We start from the raw sequence: 12,100 nt of genomic DNA on the forward strand, positions 1-12,100 counted from the left end.
ATGAATATGATGCAGTGGGCAAATGTCACAAGATGGGAGATGCGCACAAAACCATTTATTAGGACCCTTGAGTTTCTTTGGCAAGAGGGCCATCCTGCTCATGCAACTCCTGAAGAGGCAGAAAATGAGGTCATGATCTTCGCTATGTTAAGCCTTAGTGTCTTCACTAGTTACATCACTGTGATCTTAGTAAGTATTTCTATTCAACTGCAGGCTATACAGATGATTGACATTCTATACCAAATTTGCTTATGAGCAAGCTGCAATACCTGTTATTGCAGGTCGAAAATCTAAAGTAGAAACATTCGTTGGAGCTAATAAGACCTATACAATTGAGGTCATGATGGGTTACAAGAAAGCATTGCAAGCCGGAACCAGCCACAATCTTGTCCAGAGCTTTTCTCGTGCCTTTGGAACACAGGTATTTAAACGACATTTTAGTAGTTGCAGATCTGCAAAATGTTTTCTTGGTGTGAAGTTCACTTGTTTTTATCAATTTACTTAATTTTTTTCAAGAAATTATGCTCCTTCTCCCATCTTAAATGCACTAGTTATTTTTATTCATTTGCTATTTTTGCTTTCCATGATACCTGGGCAGTTACCCTCAAATTTTGATTGACTTTGTTATATTTGCATACCTTTTTTTTATTTCAAGTATTTATATCAGATGCAGATGCTCAAGATTTATCCTTATGCAGTTTTTAGATGAGACTGGACAAATGCAGCATGTTTGGCGAACATCATCGGTAATTAGTACACGTTTTGTTGGAGGCATTATCATGACCCATGGAGATGATGCCGGCCTAATGCTTCCACCAAGGCTTGCTCCGATACAGGTACTTTAGGGTGCTGCACATCTAAGTCACGTTAAGTCACTGGTTTGGGATGATCCTTTGGAACATTTTTCACCTTTGCTGATAATTTAATTCATTTGATGGTTATACTTTTTGATGATATGCATTGCTTCATTTAGGTGCTAATTGTACCTATTTGGGAGAAGGATGAAGAAAAAGTGGTTGTTCTAAATGCAGCATTTTCTGTAAAAGAAGTTCTTCGTACGGCAGGTATTAAAGTTAAACTAGATGACTCAGAGCAAAGAACTCCTGGATGGAAATTCAATTTCTGGGAAATGAAGGTTTTCTCTTAAACTTGGATGCTTGATATAAATAATCTGATGTAGTAGTTGCTTCTGGCTTAATGCAAACTCTTGCCAAATTAAATTTCTATTTGTGCTTACCTAATATGCACCTTCTCATTTCAGGGTGATCCTCTTAGAATTGAAATTGGTCCTCATGATGTGTCAAGTGAGAGTGTCATGATATCCAGGAGAGATGTTCCTGGGATGGGAAGCAGGGAAAAGTGTTTGGAATCTCTATGTAGCCTTCCGTTTTGGTGGATTTTGTGAAAGACAAGTTGTATGAAATACAGTCCTCTCTTTTGGAGAGAGCCATAGCATTTCGTGACAGGTTCACTCATTTTCTGTTTAAAATCTAAATATCTCCTTTTCTAAAATGCTTTGAATTGTTTGAAATAATGACTTCTGTTTAGTAATATAATTTCATTAATCATTTACTTGTTTAAAGTGAAGAAGGCTATTGATAGCATAACCTTAGATTGTGGCAAAACAATGTTCTCCTTGAAGCTGGTTTTTGGCTTATGCTATAACACTAGCATATTGAAAAAGCACGGCATTTTCTTTTGCAGCAATATTGTAGATGTGAACTCATATGATGATCTTAAAGTAGCAATATCACAAGGCAAATGGGCTACGGGTCCTTGGTCTACTATGTAGGTTTTCTTATTTAAGGGGAAGAGTTTTGAATGATACAGAACTTATCATAATAAAAATACATCGAAATTAATTAATGAATACACATAAATTTCTTAATTTTTTACACCAAAATATTACTACAAAAGCAAAAAATATCTCCTTTAATGCTATATTTTTTTAATTTTTTTTTTACTTTTAGTTCAATGAATGTTGGTTTATCCTCTTTTTAGTAATTTTACAGTATTATTGTTTTTTTTTGTTTATATTTTTTTTGTTTTTATTCTTATTATGAGAATAAAATAAGAAGAAATTTGAGAATGTAAAATAAGAAGGAAATGATAAATAAAAAAAAAAGAAGATGATGATGAAAAAGAAGAAGAAGAAGAAGTAGTAGAAGATAAGAAAGAAGAAGAGAATGAATTTTGAATTATTCAGAATTTATCAGAACAAAAATACACCGAAATTTCTTAACAAATACACATAAATTTTTTAGTTTTTACACCGAAACTTTGATACAAAAGCACAAAAATGTGCAGGAATAATTGGATAAATTGTGTACTTTTTAGTCAGGTTATAGATAATATTCTCCCTTACCTTGAAGAAGGAAGGGTTAGACCTATCATCGTTGTGCTGAGTTTTGAATTATACAGAACTTATCAAAATAATAATACACCAAAATTTGTTAATAAATATACATAAATTTCTTAGTTTTTATACTGAAATTACTTAATGATTGTGATATATAAACTTAGTTAAAAAACAAGCACATAAACAATACTGAATCATGAACAAAAAAATATTTAAATTAATTTTGGATCAGACATAACGATAATAATAATGATGATAACGATAAAGAAGATGATGATAACGATAACGATATAATGATAACAATGATGATGATGGAGAAGGAGGAGGAGGAAAATAAATGAAAAGAAGAAATCAAATGAAAAAAGGGAAGAGGAGGAGGAGAAGGTAGTGATGGTGGTGGTGACGACGATAATGAAAGAAAAAAAGAGAAAAAATACGGAGAAGATAAAATAGCAACAGAGATATTAGTAAGAAGAAGAAGAGAAAGAAGAGGAGGAGGAGAAAGAAAAGAAAATGGAGAAGGAGAAGGAAAAGGAAACAGAAGAGAAGAAGAAGATGTAAAATTTTTGGAAAGCAGTTATAACAACTTGGTTAAATTTGCTTAAATATTTTGTTTAGATGTAAAATTTTTGGAGAGGGCCATAGCACTTCATGACATGTTCACTCATTTTTTCGGTCTAAAATCTAAATATCTCCTATTCAAACATGCTTTAAATTGTGTGAAATAATGGCTTCTGCTTAGTAATATAATTTCATTAATCATCTACTTGTTTGAAGTGAAGAAGGCTAATGGTAGCATAACCTTAGATCGTGGCAAAATAATGTTCTTCTTGAATCTGGTTTCTAACTTATGCTTATTCTGAATTTGTTCAAATGATATGAGTTAATTCAGATCAGTCCTGCACTATGCTAAAATTTTATACATCGACAACATATAAAACTGTTTATTGTTAAAAAAGAAAAACGTAGAACAAGTAATGAATAATTTTTAGGTTATGATATCAAGAATAAATTAATCCATTTTAGGATTTTCTTTTTGAATTTAATAATATCCTCAATTTGAGTATGTTTGTCAAAGGAAATCCACCAAAATGTCGCAAATGAATGAAACCAGTCAGTTCACCCTTCTAGTATCATAAGTTCATCCTTGTGGTACATGTCTTGGTTATGTATAATTTGTACCCTAACAAAAAAAAAATAGTATAATTTTTACAAATACATAGTTAAAATGCAGAATTGATGGTTTGGCTCCTATGAATTGAAAAGTGAATTCCATGAAATTAGGGAATTTGATTTTAGACCGACGAATATATGATTATTTACATTTATAAACCTAAAAGGTTGAAAACTTGTTGCTCTTGTTTTTTTCATTGTATTATACAAGTGGAGATATGAGATTAGGACAGCGAATACAAATATAAAAAAGAGTAACTCAAGCACACCAATCACCAGGTGAAGCTAATATATTCAAAGCAGGTTTTTTATGGAGCAAGATTTACATATTGATGCTACTTCATATGTCATTTCACTTGGGCCACTGATAAGAACTCAAACACTTGATAGAGAGGTACAAGGAGATGCTGCGAAAGTGCCCTCCGAACATGTTCTCTGACTGAGTGCAACTCCAGATTTTCTATGATAGAATTACCACCACTTCAAGGATCTCATTGGATAATTCAGATGGAGGTTCTTTGCATATGAAAAAGACCACTAATAAATCATTGTAGTTGATTAAAATGGTGGCTAATAATCAATACTTATACTCCTCCGAAAGAACAACGAGAAAAGGAGTGATGGAGTTGGATGCACTGGATACTCTTCTAACCCAAAATAAAGTCATGTTCCAATAAATTAATACCATTACTCAACAACTTGGGAACATGCAAGTCTTCGCAGTGAATACACAAGATGCTTCTTATGACATGAGTGGAGGAAGTTCTCAATGTGAATGATATGAGTTTGGCCAATCTTTTCTGGAACAAGTGAATTATATGAAAAATTCTTCTAGACCACCCAAAAATAATGACCCTTTCTCTAAGACCTACAACCCTTGATGAAGAAATCACCCCAACTTTGGGTGAAAAAATCAAGGTCAGAGGCAAAATAACTTCAACAATAACCCTTACCAAAATAATTTTAACAACAATCATCACCAAAATAACTTCAACCCCATCATTAACCCAGCAACTCTCATCACAACCACCAATCCTCATAACCCCCATAACCATCGCAAGAATTCCAAATTCCTCAGAAGCTTTCCATTATGGAAGTTGCCTTAGAAACACTCTCTCAAAAAACCTCTATTTTTGTCTAAAACACTCAAAATTTCATGCACGAAACTAAATCCTCCATTAGAAACATAAAAATACAAGTAGAACAAATTACTCAACAATTAGCAAAACTCACAAATACTTTTTTCAGTGACACAATCCCAAACCCGGTGAAAAAATGCAAGGCCATAACTTTAAAAAATAAAAAGATAGTCAGCAACAAAGCCATAAGAACTGACCAACAAGAGGACGAAACTAAGGAGGAAGTCATTCCTCAAGAGGCACATGTCCTTGCACCCTAACCTCAAGTTTCTTAAGAGAAATCAACAGGAAAGGCAGAGGTGCTAGAATACAAGCCAAAAATCCTATATCCTAGAGGTTTAAGGCAGAGAACAAGAAAAAGCAATACTCCAAATCTTTTGAGATATTCAAGTCACTGCACATCAACATTCTATTTATAGAAGTACTTGAATAAATGTACCTGTATGTTAAATTCATGAAGGGATTATTGCCCAAAAAAAGATCCTTAAAGGGAGGCCAAATAGTGAGAATGACTAGATTGTGTAGTACAATCAATCAAAGAAATTTATCAAGTAAGAAGAAAGATCCTAGAACTTTTTAAATCCCCTGCACCATTAGAAACACAACCTTTGAAAGAACATTGTGTGATTTACGAGTAAGTATCAATTTGATGTTCTTCTTTGTGATGAAGAAGTTACAAATCTAAGAGGTAAAACCCACGAGAATAGCCCTTCAATTGGTAGATAAATCAATAAAGCAAGAACATGGAGCGGTTGAGAATACATTGATCAAAGTGAAAAAAAATTTTCTCCCAACAGATTTTGTTATTCTTGACATGAAAAAGGATGAAAATTCCTCTATCACTCTAGGAAGACCTTTTCTAGCTACTGGTAGAGTCATAATTGATGTTGAAAAAAGTGAATTGATATTGAGGGTGCATGATGAGCTCTTAGTGTTTCATGTTTTTAAAACCATGCATCACTCGAGTGACGAGGAGGATTGCATGAAGGTTGAATCAAGTAATTCAAGTCTCAAAGAACTCCCTGATGAAGCACCTCTAGAAGCTCAACCACCGTGCTTGAAAGTCAAAGAAGAAATAGAAGTGGTGCAGTAAGTTAGAGGCACAAAAGAAGCTAACAAGAATTTGCAACCTAAGCCCCTTTTTGTGGAAACCAACAAGACTCACCTTGACATCAAACCTAAATTTGGTGTTGAGTATGCACCATCACCTAAGGGAGAACAAAAGAGTCTGAGGAAGTCCAAGAGATGGAGAAATAAGAAGAACCCTACAAGTGACTTCTCTCCTGAACAGCAAGTAATCTAATTCCCTTTCCCACCATAGATATAGCCAGACAAGTTGAACAAATGGTATGGACCTTACATAGTAAACAAGATCCTCTCTTTGGAACACATTGAACTCATAGATAAAGACAATGGGAGGACATTCAAAATGAGAAGGGAGGCATTGGAGCACTATGATCAACCTTCACCTTAGCAAGAACTAACTGTCAAACTAGTGACGTTCAAGAAGTGCTTGTTGGGAGGCAACCCAATATTAAGTAATCTCTTTTCATCTTTTTTTTTTTTGCTTTACTTCATGTTGTATATGTGTTTCATGGAATAAATTTGGTGTTCTCACACCAAATTTGGTGTTGTCACACTTCACTCATGCAAGGTACATCCCCCATGCAAACGCATTAGCCACTTATTTGTTACCTTGTTTTGTCTTTACTTTCGTTTTATTTTTAATTTTATTTGTTTTATTTGAATAAGATTTTGCATTGCTTAATTGCTTCTACTAGATATTTATTATTATTCCTATTTTCATCACCACTGTTTTTCTTTGTTGCTTGAGGACAAGCAACCATTCTAAGTTTGGTATTGGAGGTTATGCTCTACATAGCCTAAAAGGTGATGAAGAGGACGGGATAAAAATGATGAAGATGATGGCAATGATAGCTAAAGTTGTTGAATTCTATTTGCCTCCTTTCTTTTTAATTATGTGCATGTATGTTATCCTATTCTATCTTATATAATGCATTTATGATTTCTGTCTCTCAAGTGCTTATCATGACTCGTGCATCACAACCCACAATTATAATTGTGCTTGATACATAAAGCAAGCAAAGAACATGTACTAAGAAGGAAACAAAAGAAAAAAAGGGGATTGAACATAAAGAGCATGACAATGTGAGTTTAGAAGGCCAATCTAACTAAGAATGTTCAATACAAACAAGAGCCAAATTGCTCAAGGCCTTAATCTAGATGACTATTATGGGATCCTTACACTTGACAAAGCCTTGGAGAAGCAAGAATATAATGAATAATATTAAAAAAAAGAGGTTGAAAGAGAAGCCAAAGGCTCTGAATACCATTGACAAAGAAAATTAAAAGAAAAATGAGTTTAAAGAGCCTCCTAAGTCAAGTGCTTGTGGTGCTTATGTATCAAGCAAAGCTTGAAAACAAAGTATTTATAGTCACAACTAAACTTAAGGTGCAAAGTACCCCTTAAAAAAAGGGAAGCCAAAGGCTCTGAGCACCACTGATGAAAAATGTTAAAAGGACATTGTAAGTTTAAAGAGCTCACCAATCAAGTGCTTGTGGTATTTTTGTGTTGAGTAAAGTTTGAGAAAAAATATTTAGAGTCACGGTTAGGGTCAAGGTGTAAAGCACCCAACAAAAATAAGCTATGAAAAGAAAGTAAATAAGCTTGCTTTAAGGTGATGAATCAAAGAAGGATTCCATAATCTAATTAGGATAGAGGCTTTAAAAGATTACAACAATTTATGTTAAATTGTGCATTAGTGAAACGGCTAACCAAAACCATGTGAACTGCTATCATTTACCCTTGCATTTTAAGCCTGAAAACTTTGATGATTAAGGTATGATTCTTTGCTTGCTTTAGGACAAGCAAGAGCTTAAGTTTGGTATGTGGTGTATGAGCATTTTAAGTACTTTTCTTTGTAATTCTTCGAGAAAATTGATGACTTTGTGCTTGGTTATTATGTGATTTTTAAGGTTTTTCTATTAGTACTTTGAGTGCTTTGATTTCTTTTTAATTGTCAGAGAATGATAGCAAAAGAGAAGCAAGGCACAAGTAAAGGAAAGCAACCAGAAAAGCATCCTTCAGGAGGTAGAGAATTGGTGTACAACACGCCAGAAAGGAGGGCATGCAACATGCCCACTCAAGCTAAAGCAGAGGACCTGGCATGCAACATGCCAACATAGGGGCATGATACATTGGGCTAGGAATCTAGTGGAGAATTTCCAGTTCAAGGAGGGTGTGCAAACACGCCATATATGGGGCATGCCACACGCCCAGGGTGTGCATGCCCAGTAACCTTAAAAACTTGGTATGCAACACGCCAAGGAAGAAGTGTGTCGCACGCACAGTAAAGAAGGGGATTCAAGACAATTCAAAAAGTTGGCGTGCCACATGCCAAGGCAAGTGCGTGGTACGCTGGACCAACTTTTCAGAGACTCAAATTCAAGGTAATTCAAGGCAGCAAAGAGGGCGTGCAACATGCTAAGATTGGGCATGTCACACGCCAAGAGAAACAAGCTCAGGGGCATCCAGAGGCTGGCGTGCAACACACTAGAAAAATAGCTCCTAGGGAAGAGGATTTGGGCATTTAACACGCCAAGGTGAAGGAGAGTGTCATTTTGACACGCCTTCGAAGGGAAAATCGTGCATACGCACAAGGCTTAAATGTTTGCTAGATCATGGCGTGTATATGATGATCGTGGTGTTTCTTTAGTTTCATGAAGAGATTGTCTTGTGAGAATTTTTTGATACATATATAATGCTTTCATTATGATTTATTTAACATGTTAAATGAATTTTATTTTATTTTAACTCCTACTTTAATTTTTTTCTTTTCATAAATAGATAGTAAAGTAAAACAACAAAGTTTGGTGACTAGATTTTAGGAGAAAAGAAAGAAATTTTGATCTTGAGTTACAAGAAAGAAAATAATGTAATCAAATGATTGCATATATAATTTTAAATATCAAAAGAAATTTGCTTCGTTTCTATTACATAAACTTCCACTAAGGTTTATCCTTTGTCATTTCGCCTAAAAAATTAGGCCAACTTGTTAAGTTACTTTGATACTTAAAACTTACGTTAATGTGAATAATGTGATGATTGAACACGTATAGAGTGTTAGAATGAAAGGAAGGCTACCACAATAAAGACAAAGAAGATAATGCAAACAAGAGTGAAAATCAAGAATGACAAAATTTGAGTTTAGAGAAGTGAGCAACTGAAAGAACTGTATAAAATCCTTCTTGTTGGTGAATCTAATCTACAAAAAAAATTTTCGATTACATTATCTCCTAAGGATCTTTGATATTAAGAGTGGTATTATGTGATTTGAATTGGATTGTCAACAAAAATTATTAAAAACACATTAACAAAAATATGAAACAAGAATAAGAGAAAATTTAAGCGAGATATATAGGTCAACTCATTTATTTTATAGATTAATTGGATCAATCATGTAAACTAATTCATTTTTAAAGTTTTTTTATAAAGTCAAAAGTTCACTCATTTAAAATCTTTAAACGAGTCAGGCCAACAAATTTAGTCTATTTTAATAGTCTTAATTAAAATATCGTAATATCATCATCAAATAAGGTGAATAAATTCAATTTTAATATTTTGAAAAACAAAAATAGATATAAATATAAATTTGGTTTTTATTGAAAATTTTTTACAAAATGTGTAGAAGAAAGAAGAAATTTTTATTTTTAAGATTTTTTTTATAGAAGAACAATTTATTGAAATGGTTTTAACTATGGCTGAAATAAAAAAGTAATTTAAATTTTAAGTGAAATTTAGTTCGTTTTTTTATGAAGAAAAAATGTTATTTTATAACACATTTAACTATTTTTTATTTTGTACTTAATATATATATTTAGACCAATGTTGATCGTCTTTAGTACAATAGAACATATATTATTAACATAGAACAAACTTAGATTTTAAAATCATATGCATGTGTTCACGGAATTTTAATATAACAAAAAGTTAAAAATATTATAAAAAACAAAATTTTTATAGTAAAAATAAATTATTTAATCCGGTGCATTTGATGCAAATGCTAGTTTACTTATACGAAATGTTTTTAATAAAAAAAAAAAAAAAAAAAAAAAAAAAAAAAAAAAAAAGCCTAGAGAGAACTCGGGCTAAGTCGGATTTTTATTTTCCCAGTAACGAGCTCATGTGTAAAAATGGAACCCTAAACCATTGTCTGCAAAAAACTTCGTCTTGCAATTTGTAGTGTTTCCATCACATCGGAAAATCTCTCCGGTGCGGTTGTAGCGTTTTGCTCTCCATCACCTCCGAGTGAAAAAATGTTGAAGTTCCTATCAAAAGTGAAGATCGAGTACAATGCGCTGGACCCGCGAATAGCATCGTGTATGGAGTTTATGGCACAGTGCAACTCACGCAAGGCGAGGGAATCAAACCCTGCGTGCCAGGTGGAGGTGAAGCCGAACCGACGAACACCCGCCGCAGATCACGGTGACCTTCGTCAACGGCGTCGAGCAAGCCTTCGATGCGACCTCAACCCCTGCACAGAGCATAAGGACCATGATTCTTGAAAAAGGCCAAACCCTAGAGACCGAGCAGATGTTCCGAGAAGCTGGCGAGTCATGGCCCGTCATCATTCCCAAAGAAGAGCTATCTCATCCCGCACCTGGCGTCAAGGTTTGTTTTTTCTCGCTTTATCGATTTTGTTTACTTGCGATTATGTTTGGTGCGGTTCCTTTCAATGTTAATTCTCTGCTTATTATTTCATTGCGGATCTTTTTCTGTTACTTTCTGGATGGTAATTGGTGCTGCATTATCGTCTTTACTTTAGGAATTTAGAATTGTATGGAAACGGAAAACTGCTCTTACATTTATCAGGGACAGTAATTTTGATTTTCAAACTTAAACATCCCTGGATTGCATTTTTCAATCTCAAATATGAGTAATGGATGTCGCGTTTAATCTCTTTGTCGCATGAGTATAGCTTTTCTCATAGGAGCAATGATGAGTTTGGTGGTTTTCCTGTTCTTCATGCCTGATATCCTACTTTAATTTGATCTTGCCTGTAATAAATTTTAATGCAAAATTGCACATTTTTATTACGGTGTTTGAAAGGTATTTTTTGCTTGTATTGTTATATAGAATAAGGAAGATACATTACAATTCTGAGATAAATTGAAGTTCCTAAGTATGCACTATGGATTCATTGATTTTACTACCAAGGTACATGTCATATGTTGCTAGAAACAGCAAAGAAGAAACCATCCGTATTGATTAACTGTATGTTCCAGAATTTTGCTATAAGATGGACATAATTTCTTCCCCTGATATATAAATAATGCTATATAAATAATCCATATTAGTTGTCTGTATGCTATCTTTATGTGGTTACTCATTGATGCACTAGTAATACATATGCTTTTGCAAAATGCAACTAATTTCTCTGCATGGTCTTACAATTTATGTTTCTCAATATCATTCCGTCCATTTGAGTATATGATCTATACCTATTCTATTAATTTTCTTTTTCTTTCATGTGCCCTTCTTTTCAGCCCAGGAAAGCAGAGGAGAAGAAACAATAGTCATGTATTGTTGAACCTACCAACAGCCAGAAAATGTTCCAATTTTCTCACACATTCTCTCATTTCTTTTTGGCGGGGAGAGTACATGACATGAGATCACTGCTGTTCTGTGCTTTGCTGTATTTTAGAGTTGAATTATTGATATTGATTAAACAAATATGCATGTGACTCGTGTAATAATTATTGTTTCTGAATGCAAAATTTTGAAACTGCCGTAATTTCACCCTAGAATTTGTTTTGCTCACTGTAAGCTCTTAAGCTTAGTTATATTTTAGGACAAAAAGCTGTCAAATGATACTAGATTATTATCCAAATGCAAACTATGCAAGAGATGGTCTTTGTTGACCTTTGAAATTGGGATTAGAGTAACTATTGTAATTCAGAGGGGGATTCCAGTAATTATAGCATGGCTTGCATCCCTTGGTGTGGTTTCTTCCTGGTCTGGCTAATAAAATTTTTAAAATTTTTATTGTAGTGGATCTGTGGAGTGAAAGAATGTTTTTTAAAGTCTCTAGCACTTGTAACGCCTAATAGATAGAAGAGTAATCTCAGTAACAAAACTATATGCAGTTCTTTTTAAGATAGTCATGCAAGATTGCAAATTACTGTTGTATTATTGGGCACTTGTGCCCTCCGTCCAACACTTGGATTTGAAGATTAATGTAATTAATCACTTTCAACAAATAAATAAATAAAAGTGAAAACTCAAGTTGAAATCAGGTGAAGTTGATATCTGAGAATACGGCTCTAAAATAAATCTTTATACGAAATATTAAATAGAAAATTCGGCGATTTTTTAATGTAGATGGTGGTGCTAGTGTGGCAGAGAAGT

General features: G+C 33.7%; 2 pseudogenes; both read left to right on the forward strand.

The window, feature by feature from the left end:
* On the forward strand, positions 1 to 2,023 carry LOC112708288 (proline--tRNA ligase, chloroplastic/mitochondrial-like; annotated as a pseudogene).
* Positions 2,024 to 9,868: 7,845 nt separating this feature from the next.
* On the forward strand, positions 9,869 to 11,499 carry LOC112705627 (uncharacterized; annotated as a pseudogene).
* The last annotated feature ends 601 nt before the right edge of the window (positions 11,500 to 12,100 follow it).

The sequence above is a fragment of the Arachis hypogaea genome, chromosome 8, assembly GCF_003086295.3.
Source record: "Arachis hypogaea cultivar Tifrunner chromosome 8, arahy.Tifrunner.gnm2.J5K5, whole genome shotgun sequence".
Classification (NCBI taxonomy): Eukaryota; Viridiplantae; Streptophyta; class Magnoliopsida; order Fabales; family Fabaceae; genus Arachis; species Arachis hypogaea.